At 39.6% G+C, this 20,189-nt stretch overlaps 1 protein-coding gene across 4 annotated transcripts in view; it reads right to left on the reverse strand.

The window, feature by feature from the left end:
• Positions 1-20,189, reverse strand: part of Kdm4d (lysine demethylase 4D) — a 38,910-nt gene that overhangs the window by 12,785 nt on the left and 5,936 nt on the right. Inside the window, exons 2-3 of one of the 4 annotated variants that reach the window (XM_029481055.1) lie at positions 4,442-4,658; positions 3,684-3,800 (exon numbers count right to left, since the gene is read on the reverse strand). The exons of 2 other annotated variants lie outside the window; for them this stretch is intronic. The gene's annotated coding sequence lies outside the window, so the exon portion shown is untranslated. Of the gene's footprint in view, positions 1-3,683; positions 3,801-4,441; positions 4,659-11,012; positions 11,047-20,189 lie in introns of those variants that run through there. One more of the 4 variants, XM_021172763.2, reaches the window with a different exon arrangement.

Below are 20,189 nucleotides of genomic sequence, written 5' to 3' on the forward strand. Positions count from 1 at the left end.
TAGCCTTAGTCTGTGGTTATCTGATAGGATGCATGGGATAATTTCAGTATTTTTGTATCTGTTGAGGCCTGTTTTATGCCCAATTATATGATCAGTTTTGGAGAAGGTACCATGAGGTTCTGAGAAGAAGGTACACCCTTTTGTTTTAGGGATAAAATGTTCTGTAGATATCTGTTAAATCCATTTGGTTCATAACTTATGTTAGTCTCACTGTGTCTCTGTTTAGTTTCTGTTTCCAGGATCTGTCCATTGATGAGAATGGGGGTGTTGAAGTCTCCCACTATTATTGTGTGTGGTGCAATGTGTGCTTTGAGTTTTACTATAGTTTCTTTAATGAATGTGGATGTCCTTGCATTTGGAGCATAGATATTGAGAATTGAGAGTTCATCTTGGAAGATTTTACCTTTGATGAGTATAAAGTGCCCCTCCTTGTCTTTTTGATAACATTGGGTTGGAAGTTGATTTTATTCAATATTAGAATGGCTACTCAGCTTGTTTCTTCAGAGCACTTGCTTGGAAAATTGTTTTCCAGCCTTTTACTCTGAGGTAGTATAGTATCTGTCTTTGTCCCTGAGGTGATTTTCTTGTATGCAGCAAAATGTTGGGTCCTGTTTATGTAGACAGTCTGTTAATCTGTGTCTTTTTATTGGGGAATTGAATCCATTGATATTAAGAGATATTAAGGAAAAGTAATTGCTGCCTCCTGTTATATTTGTTGTTAGAATTGGGATTCTGTTCTTGCGGCTATCTTCTTTTAGATTTGTTGAAGGATTACTTTCTTGCTTTTTCTGGGGCATAGTTTCCCTCCTTGTGTTAGAGTTTTCCCTTTATTATTCTTTGAAGGGCTGGATTCGTGGAAAGATATTGTGTGAATTTGGTTTTGTCATGGATTATTTTGTTTTCTCCATCTATGGTAATTGAGAGTTTTGCTGGGTACAGTAGCCTGGGCTGGCATTTGTGTTTTCTTAGGTTCTGTATAACATCTGCCAAAGATGTTCTCGCTTTCATAGTCTCTGGTGAGAAGTCTGGTGTAATTCTGATAGTTCTGTCTTTATATGTTACTTGACTTTTTTCCCTTACTGCTTTTCATATTCTTTGTTTTGTGAATTTGGTGTTTTGACTATTATATGACGGGAGGAATTTCTTTTCTGGTCCAAATATAGAGTTCTGTAGGCCTCTTGTATGTTTATTGGCATGTCTTTTTTTAGGTTAGGGATGCTTTCATATTTTTATATATATATATATATATATATATATATATATATATATATATATATATATATACTGGCCCTTTGAGTTGGGAATATGTGCTCTCTTCTATACTGATTTTCCTTAGGTTTGGTCTTCTCATTGTGTCCTGGATTTCCTGGATGTTTTGAGTTAGGATCGTTTTTGCATTTTGCATTTTCTTGATTGTTGTGTCCATGTTTTCTATGAACTCTCCTGCACCTGAGATTCTCTCTTCCATCTCTTGTATTCTGTTGCTGATGCTCTCATCTATGGTTCCTGATTTCTTTCCTAGGATTTCTATCTCTAGAGTTGTCTCCCTGCGGGTTTTCTTTGTTTCTACTTCCATTTTAGATCTTAGATGGTTTTGTTCAATTCCATCACCTGTTTGGTTGTGTTTTCTTGTAATTCTTTAAGGTATTTTTGTGTTTCCTCTTTAAGGACTTCTACCTGTTTAGCAGTAATCCCTGTAATTCTTTAAGGGATTTTGTGCTTCCTCTTTAAGGACTTCTACCTGTTTAGCAGTGTTCTCCTGTATTTCTTTAAGTAAACTATTAATGCCCTTCTTAAAATCCTCTACCAGCATCATGAAATATGATTTTAAATCCAAATCTTGCTTTTTGGGTGTGTTAGGGTATTCAGAACTCGCTGTGATGAAAGTACTGGGTTCTGATCATGCAGAGTGGTCTTGGTTTCTGTTAGTAAGATTCTTATGTTTGCCTTTCGCCATCTGGTAATCTCTGGTGTTAGATGTTCTAGCTGTCTCTGACTGGAACTTGTTCCTTCTGTGATTCTGTTAGCCTCTCTCAGCACTCCCTACAGGCAAGCTCTCCTCCGGCAGGGAAGGTGTACAGAGGTCTGGTGCTCAGCTCTGCCTCCTGGCTGAGGATAAAGGCCCGAAGGGACTTTGTCCAGGAAGCTCTGTTGCTTCTGTGACCCGCCGCTCTCCTGCGTGGACTGATCTCTGAGAGACCCAGGATACAAGATGGCAATCTCGCCTGAGTCCTGGGGTCAGAGCCCTCCCTGGAGGCCAACTCTCCTCTCTGTCTTATCTCCTTTAATACCTTTGTAAGTCTGTCAAAATACAAATACTGCTACTGTCACCTCAAAAAGATTGGGCGAAATAAAAAAAAATGATGAGGCTTAATTTATTGTATTCACGGGCTCCATTTTCCATACTCCATGGTTACTATTCAGCAGATGCCTAATAAAAGTCACTTGACATGGGCACTCCTTAGAAGGCAGTGTTCTTGACAGGCAGCTTGTACCTCCAGTAGGCACTCACAGAAGGTGACGAACGTATAGCTTCCAGAGCTGTGTGTTACCCAAGTCATCTATATGTCTGCTCCACAAACCTCAGTGCTCCATTTCTTGTCAGGTACAAATCAAAAGCACAGCAAATCAGTGGCTTTTCCTGATTGTTTTTGTCTTTAAATGCCAGTATTTTCTGTGGACATTCAAGTTAGGAGTGTACAAGAAGTGTGCATATAGATAAATATACTCAGCAGGAAGGATTGGGCAAGATCAGTAAAGGTTATATTGTGACATAAATCCTAAATTGTGGGATTTGGCCATAAAATCCAGCAATATAACTCACATTATGACTTCAGTGTGGCCTATGATAAATTGGGCATGGCATTATTAACGTTGTTCTAGTTACTTTATTCGGCATGGAAACTGGGATGGTAGTGGTTGTATCCAGATACTTACAAAGAGCAGCAGAGGTTCTTAACTCCCCTAACACAACACTCAATGAATAAATTACCTTGAATTATAAGTTTTAGATCTGCTCCAAGTGAGTCTGTGAGTCTTGTGCATGACTTAACACCAACACATTCTCCCTTTGGTGTAAAGTATACTGGATTTTATAGCACACAACTGAGAGAAGCCCCATGCATACATCTCCTCTCCTTCACTCCTGCCCCTCAGACCCAACTGCTTGTGTATTTTAGGTATTTATTCTGTTCTTCCTGTGCTTTTAGGCTTTTTCAGTTTCAGATCCCATGAACGCCATCCTACAATCAATGTGGAATGTATTCTGTGATACTGCATCCCCGACTGGCCCTGAGCCCTCATCTCTTTATCACATTTCCTGCTTAAAATCTTGAATCTTTGCCACATAAAATTGATCAGAGCTGATTTGTATAGTGAACAATGACTGCAATACTACTTGTTTATAAATTTCCATTCTTTTTCCTTTTCTGTATATTCACTTCCTGATTCATTCCTAGAAATGTAAATCTAAATCCCAAAGCCAAGTAGGTCACTGAAGCAGAGTTCTCCTTTCAGAGATATTCTTCCTGGAGCCCCATGCTTGCTTGAAGCTGAACCAGTGGTCCTAGGTAGTTGGACAACCTGCATCCTGATGTCTTTCCTCCTCCGTCCTCCATGGGCTACCTCTCTATTATGTTAGGTCCCTCCGGCTCTTCCTGGCAGGCTCCATCCATTATACTCACTTGCTTTGGCAGGGAATATCCACTGGGAACATCCCTGGAAACTCCATAGAGATTAAAAGTCTCCAGAAGAAACACACCGGACTTTGAAGATGGCATCCAGGAAGAATATCCAACAACCTGCACTGGGCATTCATAAAACCTTTTCTTAGTAAAAACATAAAAGATGCTGAGGAAAAGCCATTTGTAACTAGAATTTAAGCCACTGTTGCCTCTGCAATCTCACCACAACCATAGCAGAGCTAGATGACAAAACTTATCTAGATCTTCCAAGGTTAGTGTCTACCATTTTTGCTGCAGTAGATACTATGCAATGAATTCTGGCTTCAGCTCTAAGTAAGGCAAAAATCATGTCAAAAGTTTCCTATGAAACATCAACCTTGGAGTTATTGGGTTGCTATGAACACCAAACCTGTTTGCCAAAGTTTGAAATCTGAACTTAACTTGTTTCTATGCTGCTGCTTTCATTTTGAGAATTCTGAAGACATTTTTCTACCGGTGTCTTTTCAAAAATCCAAGAGCAACCTTTTGCTAATCCTTCTATAAATTCTGTGTACACTTTGAGAATACTCCTCTGATCATTTTCAACATGTCTGTCAGGGTGTGAATGATGAATTTGATCTGCTGTAGGTATGCCTTTCATAAACTCCTGTTCTGCGTTGCTGCATTTCTTTCTCCCTCCATTTCTCCTTCTCTCCATGTGTATGTATAATCTATCATTTGGACACCAAGCCTCATAGCTGAGCCTTTCATTTTATTACCTGATTTTATTTTCAACAGTTTGTCGTTTTCTTTTAGCCAAGTCTCCCATCATTTTTTGGTTCCAGAAACTACTTTGGCTGTGTGAATGTTCACTGTAGATTAATTGCTGAAGACTTCTCTTCTCGCTGAAAGGGTTAAATTGTTTTGAAGTTCCATTTGCTCTCTGCACTGCATCTTTTCTCTCTGTATTCACGTTATGGGGATGTTCTGGTTTGCCTGTATCAGGTTAAATGGATTTAAGAAGAGGCACTGAGTTAAGAGCAGGCACTGTTGCTCCAATAGGAATCAGGAAACACCTGGCAATATCTAAAAGTGAGTCTAATTAAAAGACTTGAAATTTATACTTGTTTTGAGGTAGGACAGGGTTTCTCTACATAGCCTTGGCTGTCCTGGAAGTGCTGGGATTAAAAGTATGTGTCATTATGCCCAGGTAGGTTTTTAAATAAGTAACTGGGTCCCAGCAATTTGTGGTGTCTGAGAATTTTATTGGGATTTTTGTTGTTGTTGTTGTTGTTTGCTTGTTTGCTTTCTGAGACAGGGTTTTGCTGTGTGGAACTAGCTCTGCAGACCAGGCTGGCATTGAACTCACCATATCCAGTTCTTCTTCTTTTAAATAGATACACTAAAATAAAAAATAAGGTGTGGTAATTGATGCTGTAATCTCAGCATTCCAAAAGAGGCAAAAGGACCCTGAGATTGGGGTAACCCAGGCTAACTGGTGAGTTCCAAGGACAGGCAGGGCTACACTGTGAAGCCCTCTCTCAACTACACAGAGATCAGATGACTAACAAAGCCTTCAGTCCAACCAGTAAAAAATGGTAGCTTCTCCTTTATCATTTACTTCAGGCAGTTTTTAAAATTTTATTGAGACAGAATTTTCATGTTTAGGTGTCCACTTCAATGCTATTAAATGCTGGTTACATGTAGTGCTGTACAATCAGTCATCTCTGAAATCTAATTGTAAGGTTTATCAGTCACTCCAAAACACATGTTTCCATCCTCAGCCCATTCCCACTCACACCAGAGCAACTCTACTGTTTCAATTTCCTATTCCTGATATCAAACGTAAGTGAAACCTGTAATCTGTGGCCTTGTGTGCCTAGTTTCTTTTCTACTGCAAATTCTTGAGATTTGTGTTGTATTACATACCAGCATTTGGTTTCTTTTTATGACCAAATAGTGTTCTACAATGTACAGATAGACCACATTTTACTTCTCCATTCATCAGTTGATATAAATTTGGGTTTTTATCACTCTAAGGCTGTTAACAATGCTGTTATGAACATTCATATACATGTCTGTCTTGGATACCTAAAATTGCTGAACCAATTGACAGCTCTGTTTAACATTTTGAGAAATTATTACACTGTTTTCCAGAAATAACTACATTTTTTTTCTCCCACCAAAGTTATCAGGGTGTCAGTTGCATAGACAACCTCTCCAATTGTCTTCTCTCTTAGAAAAACTCCAGGGATATCCATCCTGGTTGTAACATGCACTTCCTTAGTAAGACTAGTTACATTGAGGATCTTTTCATAGGCTTATTGACCATTCTGCATATTTTTAAAGAAATTTCTGCTCAAATCTTTTGTTTTATTACTGAATTGTAAAAAAGTTCTTTTATCTTGAGTATGTCTTTTGAAGTGCATATGTTTTGATCTTTTGGAGGGGGTGTGCCTAGGACTATAATAGCTCAGTCTCCCAGCTGCTGGGATTACAGGAATGTGCTACAACACTCAGCAAAAATCTTAAAAAGTCCAATTTACCAATGTTAAATGTGTTGCCCAGCACTGGTGCTGTGCTGAGGCACTAATTACTGTCTTATCTGACATCATGAAGCAGTTGCTGTCTGGCTCGGATGCTTTAGTTGACCTTTAAGTCTATGGTCTCAATTGAAATTAATTCTTGTGTAGGAATCCAAATTCATTCTTTTGCACATGGATATCCAGTTACTTCAGCTCCATTTTGTTTTCTGAAGATTATTCATTTTTCCTTGAGTTGCCCTGAATTTTTTTTTAATCTGCCTATCATAAGAGCTTTGGGAATTTGTGTTCCACTGAATCTGTGCATGTCCGTGTCAATATAGTGACCCTGCTGGCCATCCTGAAAAGATACTGATACAACAGGTGTTTTTGTTTCTTCAGTGATCTAGGTGTACTTGTGAGTCAGCATCTTGGGCTGACCATTTTATCGATTTATCCCATTATTGTTCATGTACCAACATTTTTCACGTTTCAGCCTATGAATTATGATGGTAGTTAATACTTTAAAGTCAGTCGTCCAGCTGAACTACTTCTCCTGTTAACTTGTAACCTTTCAATGTTTGGATGGTCAGAAAATTCTGACCATTACCTTTTCACAAATACCTTACTACTGACCAACAACCTCTATTTTAATTATAGGTCACACATATTTTGGAAAACACTAAATGTAATTAAATTTATTATTTTTCCACTTACTTCTTTGTGTTTTGTTTAAGTAGTCTACCTTCTAGAAACCATGCATGTATCTTTTTATTTACTTATTTTTCTCAGTGGAAATCAGAAGAGGAAATACATCAGTCATAAATTTGGATAGCAATAGCTAATAGAACACAATTCAGAATTTGAAATTCCCCATAAATGGTCAGATGCTAATCCAATTAATCACAACATTTAGATTTTAAATATATCATAGATTACGGAGATTTTAGTTATAGATTTAATTTTCTGCTGGATTAATGTTTGTTTCTCATGGGACTCTTTCTAGTTTTCTGATATCTTTGCATTCTGACTCTTATGTAGATACAAATGAATAAAAAATTTGAAGCTATGATTCACATGTGAGAACATGTGGTCTTTGTCTTTCTGAGCCTGGGTAAGTCCACTTAATATATTTTCCAGTTCTATCCATTTTCCTGACAACAGCCTAATTCCGTGTTTCTTTACCGTTGAAAACTCCAATGTGTATATGTCCCACATTCTTATTATTAATTCATCTATTGATGGATGTGCAGGCCGATTTATTTTCCTAGCAATTCCTTTTTCTCACAGGCATAGATGAACAAGTAGCTTTTTAGATACTCAGTCCTTTGAGTGCCTAGAGATGGAATCACTGTGTCATATGGAAGCCCTAGGTTTAGGTTTTGAAATAAAATCTTCATATCTCATAGTGACTGTATCAGTTTGTACCCCATAAACAGTGAGTGATGGTCTCTCCCTCCCCGTCTCTCTCAGTCCTTTCCAGCAGTTTTGTTATTCTCCTGATAGCTATCCTGACATGGGGTGAGACCGAATCAGAGTAGTTTTAATCTGCACTTCCCAGATGGCTAAGGATGTTAAGCATTTTTGTTGTTGTGTGTTGTTGTGTGTTGTTGTGTGTGCTGAGTACTCTGTCAGATGTATAGTTGGCAGATGTCCTCCCATTCTGTAGGCTGCCTCTTCACTTACTAATTTTGCTGTACAGAGAGCCTTTTGATTTCTTCAAGTCCCATTTGCTGATAATTAATTGTCCCTATTTTCTGAGCTACTGGAGTCCTTCTCAGAAAGTTTGTACCTATTGCATATATGGTTTTGGGTTGGTTTGTTTGCTCTGTAGTATCTTCAGATTTTGGAGTTTAACAGTGTGGGTTTCAGTCCACGTATAGGTGATTTATATGGATCTAAAGGTGAGAGATAAGGATCTAGTTTTTATTCTAAATATGGAAATCCAGTTTCCCCAGTACCTCACTGAAGATAATGACTTTTCTATAATTAACACTTTTGCCAAAAATCATGGAACTTAGCTGTGTGTGTTCATGTCAAGAGTTTTTGTTGTTTGTTTCCTGCTACACTGATATACATCTCCATTTTTGTGTTGGCACCTTCTTTTTTGTTTTTGTTTGTTTTCCACACAGGTAAAATACTGTGTTTAGGAAAAACAAATCTGAATTTCTGGTCTTTGCATTTTCTTTTGCTTTGTTTTTAGAGGTGCCATTTCTTAATTTCCCATCTACTCCTTCCTTTGTACATACCTATATGACTCCTCTGCTTTATCTCTATACTACTTAACATTAAGAGTTGGCATACAAAATCTCACCATCTACAATCATCCTCTTTGCAAAATTTGGCTTGATTTACAATTATACTTGAGCAATTTTTCTAGAGTAAATTCAATTCACTCCTGATGCTCTGAATTAGTATTATAGTGAAATAACAAACAAACAAACGAAAATTGGAGCCATATTTCATTCAGCTCTTTGAGCATACTTTAACCATGAAAGTGATAGGTGATATCCTATTTCCTTACACTCTAAGAAGCTTTGGTGTGTGTGAGTGTGCGCAAAATACAAACATTTCTTGATTTTAGATTCCTTCTTAAATATTGTTTGTATTGTTTTAACTGAATATTGGGTTTACAATATTTCATATATATTATTATAGTTCTGTTGCTCATAACTGCTCTTTTTTGCTTTGGAACTTGACACAAGCCAAATTCTTGCTAACTAGACATATTCATTAATGTTGCCTGACATAGTAAAAATCCTACATTCATTGCAGATTATAATAAGAGTTGTTCTAAACTTTCATACTATCATATCCTACCATTTATCACCTAATCTGAGACCATTTTAAATATAAAGGAACCTAGGGATGACAGTATAAACCAGAATCTTATTGATACATCTAGTTAAAAAGCAATAGAAACACAGAATTATATTTTCCCAAATTGCAAAATACATTTTTTCAAGTATTATAAATCCTTCAGAAAGTTGACCAGAGTATGGCTTTTTTCCACAAGTGTCAAAATTTTAAAATATACAGAATATATTCTACTACTATAAAACAATGAAGTGAAATCAGAAAGTAATGACAAAAAAATTAGAAACCCCCAAATTTATAAACTGAAAATATGTTTTTAATAAACCCTTAATAAGAATGAACTAAAACGTTAAATGTGGAAATTCATCCTATATAAATGAGAATGAAACTACTACTTTTCAAACCTGTGGTATGCTGGTAAATAATATTAAAGAAAAGTTGAAAACCTTAATTAAAGAAATAGCTAAGGCAGGAGGCTAGGAAATTATATGAACTACACAGGCATCAATCTTACACAGGCATCAACCTAAAAATATTATTTTTTGAAAAAAAACTTTAAAAAACTAACTAACTAAATAAATAAATAAGACCAGAAAGCAATGAAATGCAAAACTATATAAAATAGAGTACAGAGAAACCCAAACTTTTGAGAATTTTAATAAGCTTGAAAAATCTTCAGTGAAAATGATAAAGAATAAAAGTATAAGCCACAAATACCCAGCTCTGGTGACAGAGGTCACTGCTGACAGATAGCCAGCTCTGGTGACAGAGGTCATCTGTGTAAAGGCTGGTGACACAAAAGAACTGAAAACAGAAAGAGAAAGAGAAAGCAGGAAGAAAAAAAAGAAATAAAGAGAATGGATAATTTTACTAATGCACATTTTAAATTAAAGGAATAGATTTCTAGAAAAATATAACAGACACAAGAAATGAGAAGATTGACTACATTCATAACCATCAAAGAAACTGAAGTAGCAGCCAAACTCTTAGAAACAAAATTCCAAACTCAAGATGGCTGTACCAGGGGATTTTACCAACCATTAAAACACAAATGTAATTCCAATCTTGGCAAACTTTCCCAGAGAGCAAAAGGTGTGCTTCCTAGTTTGTACCATGGCACAGATCCTAACGACGAGAAGAAAGAAAACAGTATCTCTTTTGAACACTGACACAAAAACTCTAAATAAAGTATGAGCACCCTGACTCGAAGACTAGGGGCACTGGTGGCTTACTCCAGCAAAAAACGATTAGGTAAAACCTTAAGTCTATTTATTACATCCTGACAGATTAAAAGGATCTCAGTGCAGAAGAGGTACTTGATCATTTGAAAATGTCTGCACATACACACTAGTGCTAGTCACGCTCTGGTCTGAGAAGCTTCTCTTTGAAGCAAGCAGCAATAACTGCAAGGACTTGTAACTAGTCCAGAACTGAGAGTAAATGGCTGTTGGATGCTCAGCCCTAGATCACCTATATCTCCCCTTCCAGGCTCAGAAAACATGGTGGAAGGGGCAGGAAGAATGGCAGACAGTCGCAGAGTATCAAAGAATAATCTTCAAGCATAATATGGCTTATACTCTTGAACTTAAAAGCTGTGATTACCTGTGCTGGACCTACACAAGATTGGATTTGTCAACATCCTGACAGAGAAGAGATCGGGACTCACAAGGTCCCATCCCTCTCTGAAGATCTATAGGTAATTAATGATTTCCAGGGGAAGGAAGACATGTTCTTCAGTGGTATAGCCACTGGTAAGAATCCCATGCTCCTGTAAGCAACCGTAGTGAAACTCACTGGGTCACAAAATAAAACAATAAGTAGATGTTAAAGTAGAAAAGAGATTAGTTGGGAAGTGGAAGTGGAATCAGTAGGAGGAGAAGAGGTGTGAACATGACCAAAATACACTATATGCATAGATGAAAATGTCATAATAAAACCTTCTATCAAATTTATGGCTTTAAACATAGTTTTCAACAACCTAAAATAGTAAGAAAAGTATCATAAAACATACCATTGCAAACCATCAAAACTGTACTCAACAGTAGTAAGTTAAAAGTTTTATCTTGCAGATCAAGAAAAAAATAAGGACGCCTGGGGTCAGAATCTTTATTCAACATTGTCCTGGAAGTTCTAACCAACACAAGGCAAAGAAAAAGGGAAGACAGAGTGAAAAGAGACTGGAAAAAAAAGAAACACATTATTATTATTGGTAGATAGTTTGTGTATAAAACTATTCAGAGTAAACCACTTGAATTAACAGAAGAGTTTGGTGAGTTCTCTGAATTTAAAATAGGTATATATAAAAATCAATTATACTTGTATACATCAGTTATAAATGATCCAACTTTAAGAATATCATTGACAATAGCATTAACTATTAATGAGAGCTTGTGGCATTTCTATGAGGCAGTAATGTAAATATATTCAGAGTAGTATCCTGATATACTTTTGAAAACAAAGATAATCTAAACAAATGAAAAGAGGAAAGACAGGGACAAAAAATGGAGCAGAGACTGAAGGAAGGGCCATTGGAGGACTGCCCACCTGGGGATCCATCCTGTCTGCAGACACCAAACCCTGACACTATTGCTGATGCCAAAAGGTGCTTGCTGACAGGAACCAGGTGTGGTTGTTCCCTGGGAGTTTCTGCCAGCAACTGACCAATGCAGATTCGGAAGTTTGGAGCCAACCATTAGACTGAGCTCAGGGGTCCCCGGTGAGCTCGCAGAAGGACAGGAGGAGCAGAGGGGAATTGCAATCCCATAGGAAGACCTGGCTGGACCACCTACTGCTCTCGAGGACTAGACCACCAACCAAGGAATGTACAGGGAGGGATCCATGGCTCCAGATATATATGTAGCGCAGGATGGCCTTGTTTGACATCAATGGGAGGGGAGGCCCTTGGTCTTGTAGTAGGGGGATGCTGGAGCAGTGGGATGGAAGTGGGTAGGTGTGTGGTACAGCACCCTCATATAGGCAAAGGGGAGGGGGGAGACAGCAGATGGAGGATGAGGAGTTGTGGAGGGTAAACAGGAAGGGGGATGTCATTTGAGATGTAAACGAATGGAATGATTAAATTAAAAAAGAAAAAATATATACTTCATTCCTAAATCTGAAGACTCACTACTATAAAAACATCAGTTCTTAAATTTGCAAATGTAATATTATTTCAGTTAAAATTCCAAGTGTAAAGAACTTGACAGTTAGCTCCTGAATATATGAAGGGCAAAGAGACCTTGGAACACAGGAAGAAGTAATAAGAATTGTTTAACTAGACGTCAAGACACCATCACATCATGAATAAAATGAATGCTTGGTGACCTGAGAAGTCTTTAGAAGGTACTAACAGAGAATATGAGTATGATTTCGAAGAACGAACATTCTCGAGTAAAAAACAGCATGCACTTAAGAAAAAGGAATCATAAATTAAATCCCCAAATGGAAGATTCCCATATATCAAAATCAGTATCAAATATTTTCAAATGAGAAGCTAAGAAGTAGGAAGTGGTATGTGCAGCATGAGTAAGAAGCAAGAATTACTACCCAAAGCACTAAAAACTCAAAAATCTGTAAGGAAGAGACAATCCAATAGGAAAGTAGTTAGATTTATAGAGTCCATTTTTACAGTTAAATTCCACACAGCCACACAGTGGGAGGGCAAAAGAAAAGGTGAGATTCATTTATACACTATTTAAATAGAGAGAGCTCATGGTGGACAAGCCTGAGTTCCTTTACATATTAATTCATGGGCATTTAGGCGGGGCTGGGGAGATTATTCAATCAGATTGCCTGAAGGACAACCCTAAACTCACACATAGGCTTGTGGTCACATGCTTACATTTCTTTACTAGGAAAAATAGTCACCTTTTTTTTTTTTTTTTTTTTTGAGCTATCAGGTTCATAGATGATGGATTTTAGTAGAAAGAGGGGAATGATTCAATTGGTAGAAATGAAGGGAGATTTGATTACAGTTGTAATTGGATTGGGGTAGCCTGACCTAACTAAAATTTTGATGCTATACATAAAGAAGCCTGCTCATCACGTGAGTTTTCACTTAAGAGACTATCTTCGGAAAGGAATTCCTTTCTCTGGGTCTTGTATGTTTTCTTTTAAAGTCCAGACTGGGGTAAGCAGAAGATAAGTTACCTTTCCTCTCTCAGACTGTGGATGTGTGCAGTAGAAGAGTGCTTACCCGTCACCTCACATACAGCAGAAAAGATACACAGATAAAACACAACCTTCTACAGCAGGACCTGAGCTCTTCCTATTAGAGCTCATTCATTCATCTGTTCACTCATTTATTTGCAAAAGTTTTACTAGGCAAATGCTAGTGATAATCAGTTTTAAATGTTTGGCCTTTAGCACTAAGCATGCCCTTATGGAACTTATTGCACATGTTCTGCATAGAGGTGGAGAGAAAGTAATTTTAACATAACACAAGACCACAAACATGCAGAATGCTGGAGACAAGAGTACAGGATGATAGAGGCCAGCAGGAGGAACAGCTCCAGCTTTAACCAGGGCTGTCACAGCTGGCTTTGTGAGTGAAGAGAGACTTTTGCTGGCCCCTGAGCTAAAGCTCTAGAGCAGAAATAGCTGTGTCCTAGCAAGAAGGTAGGTATGGTGTAAAGGCCTAAGGGTTGAGCCTCGGAGGCAAGCAGACTAGGACATGGAAACTTCTGCAACCCACTCTATGAATGGCTTGCCTTCTCCTGTCAGGGTAATGTGGTGCCACTGCATCTTCACTGTTTGACTGGGTGCCCTTTTTCTCAATCCCATTCAAATGTTTGTTTTTTCATAAATTGCTGGGAACACAATACTGAAATGTGATCATTGAAAAATTGAATCATATGTTTTTAAGATTTTATTTTATAAATATACACATATTTTATATAGATACATATTGTCTTGGTCAGGGTTTCTATCCCTGCAAAAACATCATAACCAGGAAGCAAGTTGGGGAGGAAATAGTTTATTCAGCTTACACTTCCACACTGCTGTACATCACCAAAGGAAGTCTGGACTGGAACTCAAGTAGGTCAGGAAACAGGAGCTGATGCAGAGGTCATGGAAGGGTGCTGCTTACTGGATTGCTTCTCCTGGCTTGTTCATCTTGCTTTCTTATAGAACCCAAGACTACCAGCCCAGATATGGTCCCACCCACAAGGGGCACTCCCCCTTAATCACTAATTGAGAAAATGTCTTACAGCTGGATCTCATGGAGGCATTTCCTCAACTGAAGCTCTTTTCTCTGTGATAACTCCAGCTTGTGTCAAGTTGACACAAAACCAATGAGTACAACTGACCCCTTGTCAAGTTGACACACAAACACATCACTATTAAGCCTCAACCCTTAGTTTCTTATTCATCCCCAAGATCTAAATAACTTTAAAAGCCACAAAGTCTCATGTGCAATTTTCTACATATTAAAATTTTCAATCACTTTAAAATATCCAATCACTTTTAAAATTCAAAGTCTTTTTACAATTAAGTCTCTTAACTGTGGGCTCCACTAAAATATCTTCTTCCTTCAAGAGGGAAAAAATATCAGGGCACAGTCACAATCAAAAGCAAAGTCAAACTCCAATTGTCCAATGTCTGGGATTCAACTCACAATCTTCTGGGCTCCTCCAAGGGCTTCGGTCACTTCTCCAGCCATGCCCTTTCTAGCACACACCTTGTCTTCTAGGCTCGAGCTGCCAGTATTCTACTGCTGCTGCTGTTCTTGGTGCTCATCTCATGGTACTGGCATTTCCAAAACACTGCTGTCTTCCACTGCAACTAGGCTTCACCAATAGCCTCTCATAGGCTCTCTTCATGGTGCCAAGCCTCAACTCCTTTGCATGACCCCTTCAAGTCTTGGGTCATCAATTGCAACTGAGACTGCACCTTCACCAATGGCCTTCTGTGGCTTTTCACAGTGCCGAGACTCAGCTGCTCTTCATGACCCCTTCATGCCTTCAAAACCAGTACCACCTGGGTAACTCTTACACATTACCAAGTCCAGCCACAGCACAAGGTTCAATCTTGGCTATTTCTGGAATACAGCCTCTATGCTCGCAGAAAACAGTTGCCAGATTTCACCTCAGTGATTCTGGCCTCTTCTTAATCACTGCTAATTTCTTAGCTCCAGCTAACCAGCATCAGTAGTCCCAGTAATACAAAGGTTTCATTTTATTGGTTCTGGAATCTTGTTAATCACAGCTGATTTTTCAGCCCCAGCTAACCAAAACCACAAATTCTTTACAACAAAAACAGGGCCCTGAAAAGAGTCTTTAATCTTCCCTCTGAAATTTCACAAGCCAGACCTCCATTGTCTGCACTGTTCTCAACATTATCTTCCAAGTTCCTACACAACATCCCACAGAGCTCTTAACACTGAATGGATCTTCTAGCCCAAACTTTCAAAGTCCTCCCATAGTCTTCCCAAAAACATGGTCAAGTTGTCACAGGAATACCCCCACTATGCTGGTACCAGCAGCCATAGAGCTCAAGTTGTAGAAAATCAAACTGAAGCCCTCATTATAAGGTTGGCTGAATTACAGTGAAAATTCAGGTCTCAGCCTCAGTGGGTGTCAGCAGTTATCGTAAGGGCATTAATTGGCAAAGAATGGGATCCTATAACTTGGGATGTGTGGGAAGACCCTGTTGAAGCTGAGAATTTTGAATCTTCAGATTCTCAAGGGTTTGCCTCACCTGAGGAAGTAGTACCCTCAGCCCCCCCCTTAAATAATGCCTTTCCCACATGAGGAAATTAATCTCTCAGAGTCTGATAAACCAGCAGTGACTTTCACTGCAGAAAACGCCAGACAATATTGATGTTTCTCAAGGCCTACCAATAGTTTCTTCTAGACCTATAACCAGACTCAAGCAAAACAGGGTCCTAGAGGGGAGGTAGAAGGTGTAGTCCATGAGGAAATGAACTATACTACTAAGGAGCTTAATGAGTTTGCTAATTCATTCAAGCAGAAGCCTGGGGAATGTGTGTAGGAATAGATTTTAAGGGTGTGGGATAATGGTGGAAGGAAGATAAAACTAGATCAGGCTGAATTTATTGGCATGGACCCTCTGGAGATTCTAGGTTTAATATGGAAGCTCACACAGCTAAAAAAGAGGTGGCAGAAGTTTGTTTAAATGGTTGGCTGAAGTTTATCAAAAGCCTGATATAATTCGGTGGCTTAGTGTTGACGAAGGGATTTTTAAGGCTTAGGGAAATTGCAATGCCAGAGTGGATATATTGTATAAAGCCTAATTGTCCACAATGGGAAGGTCCAGAAGATATGCCCTTCACCAGCCCTATAAGACACAAACTGGTGAGAGGAGCACCAGCACATTTGAAGAGTTTTGTTCTTGCCCTTTTCCTTGTACCAGACCTTAGGGTTGGAGATGCTACTGTTCAATTAGATGAATTAAATTCTATGGGTTTAATTGGGCCCCAAAGTAATAAGGGCCAGGTGGCCGATTGAATCTCCAGAGACAATGTGATCATAGTTATTATAATAGACATTGTAGAGAAAACAATGTTTATAATGACATACCCCATAATGGTCAGCACAGGAGAGGTGAAATTTATTATTTTTTATTATTATTTTGGTTTTTTAAGACAGGGTTTCTCTGTGTAGCCCTAGTTGTCCTGGAACTCACTCTGTAGACCAGGCTGGCCTCTAACTCAGAAATCCTCCTGTCTCTGCCTCCCAAGTGCTGGGATTAAAGGTGTGTGCCACCACTTGCCCAGCTTGAGAGGTGAAATTTATAATGGCATGACTCATTTGGACCTTTGGTACTGGCTAATCAATCACGGTGTTTCCAGGATTGAAATAGATAGGAAGCCTACCGCATATCAGTTTGATCTGTATAAGCAGAAAAATTCTCAAACAAATGAAAGAAAGGCTACATTGGATCATGGCAGAAGGCATTCTCAGTCCACTCAGTGAATCAATTTCCAGACTTGAGCCAGTTTGCAGATCCAGGACCCCTTAAATGAAGGGGTGGCCAGGTTCCCCTGAGGAAGTATCTTGATAAGACACCTAAAAGTTTTGCTGTTAGCCTTTCTCCAGTCCTTCCCCAGAGGGACCTACAGCCTTTTATAAGGGTAACTGTACACTGGGGGAAAGGAAACAATAAGATTTTCTGGGGGTCTATTGGATACTGGTTCTGAGTTGACACCGATCCCAGGAGACCCCAAGAAACATTGTGGCCCTCCAGTTAAAGTAGGGGCTTATGGAGGACAGGTGATTAATGGAGTTTTGACTGATGTCTGACTTACAGTAAGTCTAGTAGGTCCCCAAACACATCCTGTGGTCATTTCCCCAGTTCCAGAATGGATAATTGGGATAGATATACTCAGAAATTAGCAGAATTCTCACATTGGTTCTCTGACCTGTGGAGTGAGGGCTATTATGGTTGGAAAGGCTAAATGGAAGCCTTTAGAGTTGCCTCTGCCAAAGAAAATAGTGAATCAAAAACAGTTTTGTATTCCTGGAGGAATTGCAGAAATTACTGCCACTATCAAGGACTTGAAAGATGCAGGGGTGATGATTCCCACCACATTTCCCTTTAACTCCTTTCTGGACAATGCAGAAGAGATATGGATCTTAGAGAATGACAGTTGACTATGGAAAACTAAATCAGTTAGTAACTCCAATTGCAGCTGCTGTGCCAGATGTAGTTTCATTACTTGAGTAAATTAACCCATCTCCTGGCACCTGGTATGTGGCTATTGATCTGGCAAATGCCTTCTTCTCAGTACCTGTCCATAAGGACCACCAGAAGCAATTTGCTTTTAGTTGGCAAGGCCAGCAGTATACTTTTACAGTTCTGCCTCAAGGAAATATTAACTTCCCTGCCCTGTGTCATAACTTAGAAGGAATCTTGATCATTTGTCTCTTCCACAAATTATCACATTGGTACACTATATTGATGACATTATGCTGATTGGACCAAGTGAGCAGGAAGTAGCAACCACTTTGGATTTGATGGTAACACATATGCATATCTGAGGATGGGAAATAAATCCAACCAAAATTCAAGGACCATCTACCTCAGTGAAATTCTTAGGAGTACAGAGGTGTGAGGCTTGCAGATATATTTCTTCTAAGGTGAAAGGTTATTTATTGCACCTGGCACCTCCCACCACCAAGAAAGAAGCACAATGTTTAGTAGGTCTATTTAGATTCTGGAGACAGCACATTCCTCACTTGGGTGTGTTACTTTGGCCTATTTACCAAGTGTCTCAGAAAGCTGCTAGCTTTGTGTGGAGGCCTAGAACAGAAGGCTCTTCTACTGGTCCAGGCTGCTGTGCAGGCTGCTCTACCACTTGGACCATATGATTCAGCAGACCGATGGTACTTGAGGTGTCAGTGGCAGATAGAGATGCTGTTTGGAGCCTCTGATGGGACCCTTTAGGTGAATCACAGAAGAAACCTTTGGGATTTTGGAGCAAAGCTCTACCATCATCTGCAGACAACTATTCTCCCTTTGAAAAACAGCTCTTGGCCTGCTATTGGGCCTTAGTGGAAACTCAATGTTTGACAATAGGACACCAAGTTACCATGGGACCTGAACTATTGATCATTAGCTGGGTGCTATCAGACCCTCCAAGTCATAAAGTAGGACATGCACTGCAACAGTCTATTATCAAATGGAAGTGGTATATATGTGATCCAGCCAGAGCAGGTCCTGGAGGTACAAGCAAGTCACATGGAGAAGTTGCTGAAATGCCTATGGTTTCTACTCCTGTTACTATGCCATCTGCTGTACAAGTATGTGCCTATAGCCTCATGGGGTGTGCCCTATGATCATCTGACTGAAGAAGAGAAGACTAGGACCTGGTTTACTGACAGCTCTGCACATTATGCAGGCCCCACTGAGAAGTGGACAGCTGCAGCATTAAAACCCCTTTCCGGGACAACCCTGAAAGATAAAGGTGAAGGAAAATCTCCACAGTGGGCACATGGTATTACAGTTTGTTTGGAAGAAGAAATGGCCAGATGTACGATTGGCTGGATGGTCAGGAACTGGGAAAGATCACAATTGGAAAACTGGTGAGAAAGACATCTGGGGAAGAAGAATGTGGATAGATCTCTCCAAATGGGCAAAGAATGTGAAGATATTTGTATCCCATGTAAATGCTCATCAAAAGGTGACTTTAGCTGAGGAGGAGTTCAATAATCAAGTGGATAGGATGACCCGTTCTATCAGCCTCTTTCCCCAGCCATCCCTGCCATTGCTCAATGGCAAAGTGGCCGTGGTGGCTGAGATGAAGGTTATGCTTGGGCTCAACAACACAGACTTCCACTCACCAAGGCTAACCTGGCTACAGCTGCTGCTGAATGCCAGATCTGCCAACAGCAGAAACCAACACTGAGCCCCAGATATGGCACCACTCCTGGAGGAGATCAGCCAGCAACCTGGCGGCAGGCTGTCTACAATGGACCACTTCCTCCACGGAAAGCACAATGTTTTGCTCTTACTGGAGTATATACTTATTCTGGTTATGGATTTGCCTTTCCTGCACATAATGCTTCTGCCAAAACCACCATCCGTGGACTCACAGGATGCCTTATCTATCAGCATGGTATTCCACACAGTATTGCTTCTGACCAAGGAACTCATTTCACAGCCAGAGAAGTGCAACAGTGGGCCTATGATCATGGAATTCACTGGTCTTACAATATTCCCCATCATCTTGAAGCAGCTGGTCTGATAGAAAGAAGGAATGGCCTTTTGAAGACACAGTTACAGCACCAATTAGGTGGTAACAGCATGGAAGGCTGGAGCAGAGTTCTTCAAAAGGCAGTATATGCTTTGAATCAGTATCTGATACGTGGTACAGTTTCTCCCATAGCCAGGATCCATGGGTCCAGGAATCAAGGGGAGGAAAAGGGAATAGTTCCACTCACTTCACTCCTAGTGACCCTCTAGAAATTTTGCTTCCTGTCCCCACAACTCTAGGTTCTGCTGGCCTAGAAGTTTTGGTTCCAGAGTCGGGGAGTGCTCCTACCAGTGAAAGAGGAAAATTACTGACCACCAGAACTCTCACCCCAGAGTACATTCTGAACTCTCACACCGGAGTCCAACCCCTCCCAACTAAGGACTGTGCCAGGGACATTTTTGAGATAAGGGTGTGAGTAAAAACCTCAGTTCCAATGAATCAAGTACATGGCCAAAGTGTGGGACGCGTTGCGAA

This window comes from Mus caroli, chromosome 9 (assembly GCF_900094665.2).
Source record: "Mus caroli chromosome 9, CAROLI_EIJ_v1.1, whole genome shotgun sequence".
Lineage (NCBI taxonomy): Eukaryota > Metazoa > Chordata > Mammalia > Rodentia > Muridae > Mus > Mus caroli.